Source organism: Mytilus californianus, unplaced genomic scaffold (genome assembly GCF_021869535.1).
Source record: "Mytilus californianus isolate M0D057914Y unplaced genomic scaffold, xbMytCali1.0.p SCAF_3, whole genome shotgun sequence".
Lineage (NCBI taxonomy): Eukaryota > Metazoa > Mollusca > Bivalvia > Mytilida > Mytilidae > Mytilus > Mytilus californianus.
This window is the reverse complement of record NW_026262679.1, coordinates 65479435-65493226: the sequence shown is the minus strand read 5'-3', so window position 1 is coordinate 65493226 and position 13792 is coordinate 65479435. Positions and strand designations below refer to the sequence as shown.

Here is a 13792-nt window from a genome sequence, read left to right as displayed (position 1 = left end):
TAATTATCTTCTTTTAAGTTATATTAAAGCCTTCTCTCCCCCAAATTGGAAATGATAGGTAATTCTAAAACTGAGAATAATCGTATACCCCATATTGGAATATATACTATATATATATATATATATATATATTTTTATCTATATATATATATATAAACAAGTCTAAATTGAAAACATCGTTCAAACCTATAATTGCGTTGGATAAAAACCTCAATTTTTATACGTGTGCATGTAAAACAAATTTCTTGGTATAGTATTCAAGAGTCTATCCTAAATTGAGGTAAATTATATGGCCTTCCAAATACCGTTTCGATCCCTAACATCATTGAAGAGACATTAATTGTTGAAATCCGGATATGGTGTACAAATTTTTGCACATGTTTGCGGTATATCATCTTTTCCGCAAGTTTGTTGTTTTCTGTTTGGTATTAAATAAATATGTTAGATCCTCTTTTTTTTTTACATCTAGTGATCAATTTATTTGGCAATCGCCAATGGCAGTCAGCAAGGTTTAAGAACATCAGTTGTTCGACCTGTTAGTCAAATGCGTTTTGTGAAAATATACTTTTTCACTTTTTGGTCTTTTGGAAAATGTCGTTTGCGCTGTATTTAGACCCCTCCAACAAGAAATTTGTTTTGCATGCACACGTATAAAAATTGCGGTTTTTATCCAATGCAATCATAGGTTTGAGACATTGTTTTCAATTTAGACTTGTATATATATATATACATGTACATATAAATTAAATAAATCTTCACTGCTTCTTGCATTTCCCAGAGGTCAGAGCTATTTCAATATTTGAGTACCGGTAGTCCAATAGTTTTTGAAGGTAAATTACATCTCCAACAATTCTGGTGGAAAGTTGTCACATTGGAAATCAGACCACATCAATCCATATAATCATTAATAAATTAACTTTCAGTTAAGTGTTGTGAAATAAAGTTTGAAACAGCATGGATAATTTTTGACGATTTTGTCACTCTTGGTCCCTGGTTACATTCCTCTGAAAAAAGTTGTTGAATTCCTTCCTCCTGGCCTCTGGAAAATGCTAGCAGAAGTGAAGATTTATTTAAGTTTGAAGCTGCAATTTTACGAGCAATGCCAATGCTTATTACTTTCTGGTCAATAAATTCCTGTAATGATGGTAGGTTTAACTTAGTCAAAATAATTTGATCATGAGAAAAAAATGCTGCCTGTACAGTGAAAGTTGCAGTGGGAAATTTTGAATCAGCTATTCTAATATTTGAGTAGTCCAATAGTTTTTGAAGGTAAATCACATCTTCTAGTGCATCATGTGCATGATAATTACAATTCATAAGAGTTTTTATCAAGAGTCTTGATGTTATGGCCTGTGAGGTAGATGTTATGACCTGCAGCTTTGAGAAATCCTAGAAAGCCATCGATTGCTGTAGAAATCGTTGAAGATTCCACAAGTTTTCCTTGGTGAAACATCCGTCCATTTCTGATAGTTAGACCTGTAATCTCACTGGCTTGACTGGAAAATGGTAATTTTGGTATTACGTAGGAAGTCCAGTGAGATTCTCCATTGACTGCTGCTATTTGTGTTATGTGGGAGTCCCTTTTAATTTAAGGCCTGCCTGGCATAATAATCTTTTTTCTTCAAATACATCCAAAAACAACTTTATTTCAAATTTAACATTTAATTGTTGAACTTGTTCTTGTCAGATATATTGCTTATATACTAAGTTAGGTAAACATTTAATCAATCAGAAAATCAATCAGTCTCTCTTTTTTATGGTATAGCAACATCATATTTCATACAGATTGCAACGAAATGTTTGGTGCAATAATATATCACATTGCACTAGTGCAAACAGAGCTTCAAACTTAAACAACGTCATCAGTGACAAAAATATATTTTTAAAAAGTTTGTTAAGGTGTAATACCACCAAATCATAATACGTCACATCCAGTTGCATACGAAAATAGGTCGAAAAAATATTCCCTTTGAATTTGACAGTTGTAGGTAATTAATCCTACATTTCATTGCAGTAAAACATTTCTGGGTCATAAACATATATCTTGGGTATTTAAAAGCACCATTATTTTTTTATTTTTGGTTTCTACAGAATATTTTGGAGGTTACATGGTTACTAAAGCTTGTACACAGGTTATTTAAAGGGAAAAATTTGATTGGTTAACTTCCAGTGATGGTTATTTTCTTATATGCAATGAAATGTTATGTGAAATTTTTTCTATAGTACTGGATAGGATAAAACTTTATTCATGCCAAGTATTTCTTTATTTGAAACAAAGATAAATTCTGCACAATTTTTGAAAAGTGCAAATTTAACAAAGACTAATAGAGGAAAATCAATGGTGGTATTACACCTAACCTTTGATATCTAGTCAAAGTGTTATATTGCAAGAATATTGATAATATTATACATTTTTATATTGCACTTGCATTTGTAATTAACAGTTAAGCTTCTATAATGTGAAATTCTACTGTATATTCATCAGTATTCATGCAATAACCTTGACCTATATTATTAAAACTACAAACTATATTTGTACCTAAACTAGTGGTTTCCAAGTCAAAGCAAATAACTTTTGCAGTATTTGGAGTATTGCAGTGACCTTCTGGTGGAACAGGTGCTGAAGGAATTTCAACAATATCTTGGTGGTCCTGCAAATCAATTTCACAGCTGTAGCGTGTGCCCTCACACATCTCTCTAACTGCATTTCTCTTCACCCTTCAAAAATTACATTTTCATTGAAAGTCACTATATATAGCCTTTGTTAAAACAATAAATAATTTTAAATGATAATAAGTTTTGTTTACTTTGACAATAATGTCAATGTAGTTGCAAAATTCATTTCTAAAACATTTGTTGCATTTGAAAGGTTGATAGAATTTGTAATTATGCTTTTTTTTCTTTCCATCTTAATCTATTTATAATCAATAAGGTAGATTTTTATTAATATTGCTGTATAAAAACAATACACAGTATGACTAAGGCTTGCTTTTTCTGATGTTTCTTAAGCTAACACATTTTTTTATTTTTTCAGACAATGGTTTTGTACAATTGTAATAGTAAACCATATATATTGTTTTAGTATTCAATGCCCTTCACCTTCATACTTTATTAGGCCTTTTTTCACATATTTATTCAAGCGTCACTAATGAGTCTTTTTTTTTTAGACAAAATGGCATATACCATTTTAATCCTGGTATTTATGATAAGTTTATGTATGCAAACTATAACTGATCCTCAATTTTCTATATTGGTAATGAGATTTTCCCTCTTATCTTTTATATTTATGCAATGAACATAAATGTAGAAGGGCAATATAATTTTACAATTGTCCCTAAATACATCCCAATATTGCTTAAGTTTTTATACGACCGCAAACAATTTTTGCATTCGTATATTGGTATGACGTTGGCGTCGTCGTCGGGGGCGGCGTCCGAAGACACATTGGTTTTCGCACAATAACTTTAGTTTAAGTGAATGGATCTCTATGAAATTTTACCATAAGGTTCAATACCACAAAAGGAAGGTTGGGATTGATTTGGGGGGTTATGGTACCAACAGTTAAGGAATTAGGGGCCAAAAAGGGGCCAAAAATAAGCATTTTTAGCTCACCTGGCCCAAAGGGCAAGGTGAGCTTTTCTCATCACTTGGCGTCTGTCGTCCGTCGTCGTCCGTTAACTTTTACCAAAATCTTCTCCTCTGAAACCACTAGGCCAAATTTAACCAAACATGGCCACAATCATCATTGGGGTATCTAGTTTAAATAAAATGCTCTGCTGGGCGCAGCTTGATACGATCGCAGAGGTCGAACCCTGAACAGTTGGGGCAAGTATGGACACAACATTCAAGATTGATACAGCACTGAATTTGGATTGTGATTAAATATTTGACACAGCATAGGTTTCTGACACAGAATGAATGTGGTCTAAGAACTTAAATTTTTTTAATTTACCTATTCAAACCATATCATTATTATTTGCTTTTATATATAAATCAGAAATAACCAATTTAAAATGGAAAATTTTAAAGAAAAAAAAAGGAAAAAAAGGAAAAAAAATCCCTTCCCAAATTTTTTGAACCCTTTATGATTCATCACCCCAAACTCAATCCCAGCCTTCCCTTTGTGGTATGGTACCTTACAGTACAATTTCAGAGAGATCCATACACTTGAACACAAGCTATTGTCTGGAAACTAGAAAAATGCTTGTTTTTAGGCCCATTTTTGGCCCCAAATTCCTAAACCTTTAAGCCAATTACCCCATAACTCAAACCAAGCTTTCCCTTTGTGATATGGAACCTTGTATTACAATTTCATAAAGATCCATACACTTACACACAAGTTATTGTCCTGAAACTAGAAAAATGCTTGTTTTTTGCCCCTTTTTTGCCCCTAATTCCTAAAATTTTGAGGCAATTACCCCCAAAAACAATCCCAGCCTTCCCTTTGTGGTATGGTACCTTGCAGTACAATATCAGAGAGATCCATACACTTGAACACAAGTTATTGTCTGGAAACTAGAAAAATGCTTATTTTTGGCCCCTTATTCCTAAACGTTTTGGGCAATTACCCCCAAACTCAATTCCAGCTTTCCCTTTGTGATATGAAACCTTGTAGTACAATTTCATAAAAATCCATACACTAACACACAAGTTATTGTCATGAAACTAGAAAAATGCTTGTTTTTTGCCCCTTTTTTGGCCCCTAATTCCTAAAATTTTGAGGCAATTACCCCCAAAATCAATCCCAGCATTCCCTTTGTGAAATGGAACCTTGTGGTACAATGTCAGAGAGATCCATAGACTAACACACAAGTTATGTCTGGAAGTTACAAAAATGCTTATTTTTGGCCCCTAGTTCCTTAACTGTTGGTACCATAACCCCCAAAATCAATCCCAACCTTTCTTTTGTGGTATTAAACCTATTGGTAAAATTTCATAGAGATCCATTCACTTAAACTAAAGTTAGAGTGCGAAAACCAATGTGTCTTCGGACGACGACGACGACGTCATACCAATATACGACTTTTTTGCTGTCGTATAAAAATGTGTCCGGTGACCCAGCCAACCAACCAAGATGGCCACCATGGCTAAAAATAGAACATAGGGGTAAAATGTGGATTTTGGCTTATATCTCTGAAACCAAAGCATTTAGAGCAAATCTGACATGAGGTAATATTGTTTATCAGGTCAAGATCTATCTGCCCTGAAATTTTCAGATGAATGGGACAACTTGTTATTGGGTTGCTGCCCCTGAATTGGTATTTTTAAGGAAATTTTGCCGTTTTTGGTTATTATCTTGAATATTTTATAGATAGAGATAAACTGTAAACAGCAATAATTTTCAGCAAAGTAAGATCTACAAATAAGTAATGACCAAATTGTCAGTCGACCCCTTTAGGAGTTATTGCCCTTTATAGTCAATTTTTAACAATTTTTCGTAAAATTTTGTAATCTTTTACAAAAATCTTCTTCTCTGAAACTACTGAGACATATTTCACCATACTTTACCATAATCATTATTAGGGTATCTAGTTTATAAAAATTTGTCAGATGACCCCGCCTTCCAACCATCATGGCCGACATGGTTAAAAATAGAACATAGGGGTAAAATGCAGTTTTTGGTTTATATCTCTGAAACTAAAGCATTTAGAGCAAATCTGACAGGTGGCAAAAATGTTCTTCAGATTTAGATTTATCTGCCCTGAAATTTTCAGACGAATCCGACAACCCGTTGTTGGGTTGCTGCCCCTGAGTAAGTAATTTTACAGAAATTTTGCAGTTTTTTGTTATTATCTTAGATATCATTATAATATCTAATATCTAATACTATTAATTATGATTTTAACCTTATTTTACATGATTTCCAAAGCATCAGTAAATACAGGTGAGCGACACAGGCTCTTGAGAGCCTCTAGTAACTTCCAGACAATAACTTGTGTGTTAGTGTATGGATCTCTCTGACATTGTACCACAAGGTTCCATATCACAACGGGAATGCCGGGATTGATTTTGAGGGTAATTGCCTCAAAATTTTAGGAATTAGGGGCCAAAAAACAAGCATTTTTCTAGTTTCATGACAATAACTTGTGTGTAAGTGTATGGATCTTTCTGAAATTGTACTACAAGATTCCATATCACAAAGGGAAAGCTGGAATTGAGTTTGGGGGTAATTGCACTAAATGCATAGGAATAAGGGGGCAAAAATAAGCATTTTTCTAGTTTCCAGACAATAACTTGTGTTTAAGTGTATGGATCTCTCTGAAATTGTACTACAAGGTACCATACCACAAAGGGAAGGCCGGGATTGATTTTGGGGGTAATTGCCTCAGAATTTTAGGAATTAGGGGCAAAAAAGGGGCAAAAAACAAGCATTTTTCTAGTTTCAGGACAATAACTTGTGTGTAAGTGTATGAATCTTTATGAAATTGTATTACAAGGTTCCATATCACAAAGGGAAAGATGGGTTTGAGTTTGGGGGTAATTGCCCTAAATGTATAGGAATTTGGGGCCAAAAATGGGCCAAAAAACAAGCATTTTTCTAGTTTCCAGACAATAACTTGTGTTCAAGTGTATGGATCTCTCTGAAATTGTACTGCAAGGTACCATACTACAAAGGGAAGGCTGGAATTGAGTTTGGGGTGATAAATCATAAGGGGGTTCAAAAAATTGGGGGGGGGGGGGGGGGATCGGATTTTTTTTTTCCTTTCTTTAAAATTTTCCATTTTAAGTTGGTTATTTTTGATTTATGTATAAAAGCAAATAATAATGATATGGTTTGAATAGGTAAATTAAAATTTTTTAAGTTCTTAGACCACATTCATTCTGTGTCAGAAACCTATGCTGTGTCAAATATTTAATCACAATCCAAGTTCAGCGCTGTATCAAGCTTGAATGTTGTGTCCATACTTGCCCAAACTGTTCAGGGTTCGACCTCTGTGGTCGTATCAAGCTGCGCCAAGCGAAGCATTTTATTGTATTTAGATTTAAAGTAATTCCACACTCAATGTCAAAATTGGTTATCTCTGCTAGAAATCAGAACTATATTGCTTCATGAACCTCTGAAAATGGTGCAATACATTGTCGTAAAATTTTCTTTAAAATCAATTAATCGGTTAACCAGGCATTGTGAAATTAATATTTATCCCCAGACATACATATAAATCTCCCTCAAATTTTTTTTTACATACAGTTAAAATAATTATATACCTTCTGTTTCGTAGCTGGATCCTTCTGATTTTTTTTTTCTAGTAATGCTTATTGCTTTCCTTTTCCTTGCTTGAAGGTCTCTTAGTATTGCAAATCGTTTTGTATGAACACCTGGAGATAAGCCTTTTTTTTTGTTGACCTGAAAGGTATATTTATTCTGTATCTTTATATTCTAAAAATTGACAGTAGGTTAAGTACTTTGAGCTTACTTTAGTAGATATAAGCTTTCTTTATTAGTCCCCTACCGACGAAGTAGAAGGGGACTTTAGGTTTGCACTCCGACCGTCTGTCCTTCTGTCCATCAGTCAGTCCGGCAAATCAGCTTTCCACACTTTTTTTCTTCGTTCTTGAAGATATTGATTTGATATTTGGTATATAGTTTTATCATGACAAGTTATTGATCAAGTCCGAATTGTTTTCCGGTCTGATGATTTAGTCCAGAGTTATGGACCATATCTAATGTTTAGAGTACTATGTTAAACCATATTTCTGTACAAAGGGAGATAACTAATTTTTTAAAAGACATTCTTTGTTAAATTATTTGAAGAATTTTTTGGCAGGATTGTTTGTTTTTTAGTATAAACTAATTTTCTGAATGCTATAGATATAAAAAAAAATTATGAAGAGAAATCCTTTAATTAGATAATAATCTATTTTTATTAATGCAGATATTTTAATACATTACATTGTGTAGATAAAAGTTGTTGACATTTTATAGATAAGTTACAAATCTATATTAGTTTTTGACAAATGAAAGAAAAAATATTTGGAACTATTAATTATATTTGATTATAATTTGAAAATAGATATACACTGTATTACATCATATCTAATTTTAGAAAGCTATTAATCATATCTAATGTTTTTTTCGCTCATATAATCAGTTTTCCACACTGTTTTAGTCATGCTTGAAGATATTGACATGATATTTACTTTTTGTTTACACCATGACAAGTTATAGAACAAGTTAGCATTTTGTTCCAGTAAAATGAATTTTTACCCGGTAGTGGACTATGTATTGCCATGCAATACTCTCAGAATGCTTGTTGTAGGTATCTTTTTTATTATATTGTTTTTGTTGTTGTGTATATATAACAGTACTGTTTTAAGAGCTAGGTGATTTCCCTACATTAGTTATTATTGGATGTTCTTTTATGCATGCTTTCTTATCTTAAATGATCAAAAGGAGAGTTAAAATTTCAAATACAAGTTTAACTTAGCCACATATTAATGTTTATCATGCACTCGTTCTATTTGAGCAGTCAAAATGCATCAACACATGTATATTTCTTTTTCATATACAGTCACTGACCCGATATCACTTTTACTCATGAATATTTAAATAGTAGTTGACGGAACTATATTTAACTATTCATGACGACCTCTTTTACCTGTCTTTGTTTCCAATGAAAATAACGAAGCGTGGAACGACTAAAACTGATTTCTTTTACAATTGTTGGAAAAACATATTTACTAGTTAATATTTTTTGTTTAAAACCTATAAATCATTATGTTTTATGCGTAGTGTTGATATTTTAGTCCATACTCAAACAAATTCGTTCACCATCGGATTGGTTTCAACATATCATGTTATTGTGTTATAATTTTACTCTGCCAGATATGAGTTTGCCCCTAGATGTCTTGCTTTTTCCCCTTTTGTGTGTTTTCTCAATGACATATATACTCCACATCTCCTTTTTTTCATAAAACTTCGCTATAAGTAACATGCATACCTTCAACAAATAGCACTGTCCATCATTTTTCTGTGCAACTGATGCAGCAACCCTCACATTAAGACTTGATGAGCCACTATAAAAATGTGCTTTAGGAGCTTTTGACGCAACACTCTTATTAAAACTCTCATTGCCCTGAGTACTTCCTAGCTTTGACAACTTTTGGCTCTGTTTTTTATATCCTTTCATTAGGTCCATCAAAGTGGTCTGAAGAGGTATATCATTTAATGGCTTTCCAAAAGGTAAAGATGAGTATTTTTTGGAAGGATTTTCTTTGTGGGAACACCATGATTCATTACAAAATGAGTGGTCACCAAAAGGATGTCTTCCTACAGCTTCTAATCCATTCTCTACTCCTTTAGAGTTATCTTAACTTTGGCACAGCATATAGTTAAGGCAGTTTATTAAGTATTTAATTATCTTTGGTGTCAGTTTCTTGTGTTTTGGTTTAAGATTGTAAAGTGAGTTTGCAATATTCTTTTTAACATGATTCCTGTCAGACATTTTTTAATATTTGGATTTACAGATTTTCTAAGTCTTGCAATTGTAGTTGTCTCATCATCTGCTATAATTGTACCAACATTGGTTCCTTTACTTTTGATGCTTTCAACCATTTCTACAACCATGTCCTGTTCCATTGCCTTTGAACTGCCATCCCAGTTCATTCTGCAGTCTCATGCAATTTTGGCTGTACTCCTTTTCTGGTTGCTTCATCACACATTTTGCAGAACTTGCTTCAGACACTAAAGCCTAAAACTTTTCCTGTTTCTGTACCGATCATGGAACAGTGACCTGTAAAATTCAAAATATCAATTTGATTGCATGTATAGCAATAAAATAATTCAGGTTTGATTTGAATTGTGTGCAGTGAAATATATATTGCCAATCACTACTCTCCTAAGACACTACATAAAGGGAATATTTGAAGATCACTCGAAAGTAAACAAAATATTTTCTTTTGTCTGATATTGTCCTGAACATGCCTGAAATATTTGCCACTGGACATTAAGCAATCAATTGTTGCTTCATCCAATACTCTTTTTTTTAACAAATAATGGATATTATGAAAATATTGATGTTATGTTGGTTTTGCCCGTCCAAATTTACAATTGTAGCTAATTGAAAAGAAAAGAAAACCTACTTGAGAATTAAATTTTGTCTCATCATATAATACCTGAAAGACTGTCATATGACCTGCCACTTCCTCTTTTCTGCCATGCACCATCAACACTCACAGTCAATTCATTACTATCAAATTTCCAGAAAAAAATATATGTATACTGTATAAATGACATAAATTAATAATATTGGTTGGAATCTACTTGTTTGTACTATATGTCTAAAATAATATGGTTGTCTTTTTTTTTAATAACAGTATATCTGGAGGTTTCATTTCATTGTATTCCATCGTAAACCCCTCATTGAGATTGTATCTGAGAAACACCCTCTTGTTTGAAAATCACCTGTCATCAATAAATAATTGCTAAAGGTCCAGTGAGAAATACCTTATTGATGTTGTGCAAAGAGTTTAGATATAGACTTAACTAAAAAATTAAACCAAATAAGGATAAACAAGGTTATATGATAAAATCTATATATATCCCTTAAAGATTGGGCAGTGTATCCCAAACTCTGTCTGATCAACAAAATGTCAGACAAAAAATCATTTAGTCAGAGAGAAATATTTAGATTTTTTAGTTGAAAATATAGAAGAAAAGGTTCTTTTTTGGTCAGACAAACCCTAAAATAGATTGGCACAGACTGATTGGGGCATGAAAATTCCATAAAACAATTCTTAGAACTAATCATTCCAGATGGTGTAAATATTCACAACAGTATCAATTGAACACAGATATCATTTATTACTGAACTGTTTTGAATAAGAGTTGTTCCCCTTAGACCAATATTTCAGTGTGGTCTCAACAATTTGCTTCACCAAACTTCAGCATTACAAGGTTTCTAAAACCCTACAATTTTTCAATATGTTTACTTTTGGAGCCTTTTTATATTGTTTATATGAAATGTGGTACATGTGGAACTTACTGTTTAGTGATATCAATTTCTTGAGATAAACATTCAGCTCTAGTATTCTCTGCTACTGTTTCAATGGCATTTCCTGATTCCTTTTGCCTTGCACTAAGTAAGGTACTACTCACAGGTGGGATATTTAGAGCAGTTAGAAAGGAATTAACTTGTCTACCACCAATTCCAGTATGCACCATTGCTGAAAGTAAACATAAAATTATCCTGCCAGTTTTCACAATAATTACAAAATATTCAATATGAATGAATATTCAGATGAACAATGTAAATTTGTCATAAATTAAAACCAAACCAAAAAGAACAGATTTACAATGTGCCCCACGTTGCACATATTTTATCTATACAAGGGCAATAACTGTAAACTTCTTTGTTTGTATCTAAAAAAAAATTACAAATATCTTATAGAAATGTTGGCTTGAGAGGAAATACAATGCAATTTCCAATATAATTAATATTTCCATGGGGCATAACTCTTTTAAAATTATTTGATTCACACTGATTTTTGAAATTTTCTAAGCATTGCATACTAGTATATAAAACTTTGATATAAATGTGATAGGAATTTGGCAAGAATTGTACACATTATAGCAATAAAAGTTGCCCTAAAATTAATATTACAAGGGACTGATCAAATCTTTTAAAAATTGTTGATCAGCAATTCCCAAAGGCAGCGCTCATCTAAACCTATGATATAAGTATAATAAAAATCTGGCAAGAATCGTACATGTGAAAAAAACTGATATCATACCTGTAGCTAATTTTGTGTTGGCATCCCATATTTTGTCATGTCTTTTCTCAGTGTGAACATTGTTCATGTGCGGACATCTAGTATTGTTACATGGTATCTAAAAAGAATAGAATAAAATGATCAATTTATTACTTTTGACAGAGTGAATGCAATCAATCAGTGCATATATTTGGTACAGTCTAGCTATAAACTGTAGTAACATCAACTTTTATTGAAAATGAAGAATTAGAGTAGAAGTGTAAAAATCAACATTCATTTTCTTACAAGGATAACCTAGTATGTGAAAGCTGTAGTCCTCAGATTTATTGTTCTCAAAATAAAACCTTGCTAATTAGTGCTTTGTAGAAAAAAATATATCTTGGTTGTGGGTACCAGGTAAAAATAAGTGTACAAGTAACAATACATCCAAGTTAATGCAAATAAACATCCAGGAAAATAAATCATAAATTCTGGTTACATTTGTACCTTTGTGAATCTTTTTTTACTATGATCGGTGGGTGCTCAGCAAGGAGCTTTTTGTCTTGTCTATAGTCAAACATGATGTATACTTATTATAACATGTGTAAAAATATGGTAATTGTCAAATTGGTACTCCTGAAAATCATTTTTTGATCATTTATGTCTTGTAAAAGCAGACATACCGACTTCAAACCTGATGGTGTTGTACAAGCAGACTGCCAAAATCATTCAAAATAGTGTTCATACTTTAGTAATTGCTATAAAGCCTTAAATTTTGCATGTGTTCTATATTTTTATTTCTGCTTAATTTTAGTTGTGCTTAAATTTTAGGTGTGCATGAGTTTTGACATGTTTAGATATGTATTTTAGTAGTGCTTTGCATGTATTTCAATATGCCTGTGCTGTTACATGTATATATCTTGTCTGCATGTTGTGTGTTTTAATGTTGTGTTTACGTATTTTATATTATGCCAGATGCGTGGGCCAGTTGCAGAGGTAGTCCACATTTCCCACAGGCCGACAGACCCTCTGCGAGTACACCAAGCTCTACAATACGCCTTCCTGAATTCCACGATTTGTTTGTAATTGAAGGGACGTCATTCATTTCGCTGTTTTGAGACGCATTTGAATGATAATGCAACTGCAAGACTGATAAATCTTGACCAACATTGTTTCTCCTTTCTAATAATCCTTCAGATACTTTTTCTAACTTTTCTTTCTGTTTTTTTGTTTTAAAACCTCCTTTTAATTTGCGTCCCATCTTTGTATGTTATCGTGTCACGGAATAGAAGTTCCTTCATAATATAAGTTCCAAATGGAAAAAATATTCTGGAATATTATTTCTACTGGAATAAATATTACAGTAAATGTTCCTAACGGAATAAATGGTATAGAATATTTGTTCCAACAGGAACAGATATTATGACATTGTTTATAACAAAGTTTCCAGTGGAACTTCTGTTAGGCGGAACAAATATACGTTGACAATCGTCTGCTGTCTGCTGAGTTATGTCCCGTTGAATTTGTTTACATTGGCGACCCTTGCATCCAGGAAAGTGAGTGTTTCATTCAACATTTTAAAAGAATTTCTTTTTAAGTTTTGAACATTTATTTCCCCGAAAAAATATAAAAAGAGAACGTTTAAATATATTTGACAGTTATATTTATTTTTGGCGAACTATGAATTTCGTCGTCAATTTTGCGACATTGTAATAGATATAAGAGTTAATTATCTCCCGTAGACCAATTCCAAATAACGTTAAAATCGTCAGAAGAATACATCCTTAAAATGCAATAACTCCTTAAGGGGTCAATTGACAATTTTGGTCATATAAACTTATTTGTAGATCTTACTTTGCTGAACAGTTTTGCTGTTAACAGCTTATCTTTATCATTAATAATATTCAAAATAATAACTAAAAACTGCAAAATTTCCTTAAAATTACCAATTTAGTGGCAGCAACCCAACAATGGGTTATCAGATTCATCTGAAAATTTCGGGGCTGATAGAACTTTACCTAATGAACACTTTTACCACATGTCAGATTTGCTCTAAATGCTTTGGTTTTTAAGATATAAGCCAAAAACTGCATTTTACCCTTAT

The 13792-nt window shown here is 32.4% G+C and overlaps 1 pseudogene; it reads right to left on the bottom strand.

Moving 5' to 3' along the window:
* Positions 1–1306: 1306 nt before the first annotated feature.
* LOC127733563 (uncharacterized) lies at positions 1307–12793 on the bottom strand (annotated as a pseudogene).
* Positions 12794–13792: the final 999 nt, after the last annotated feature.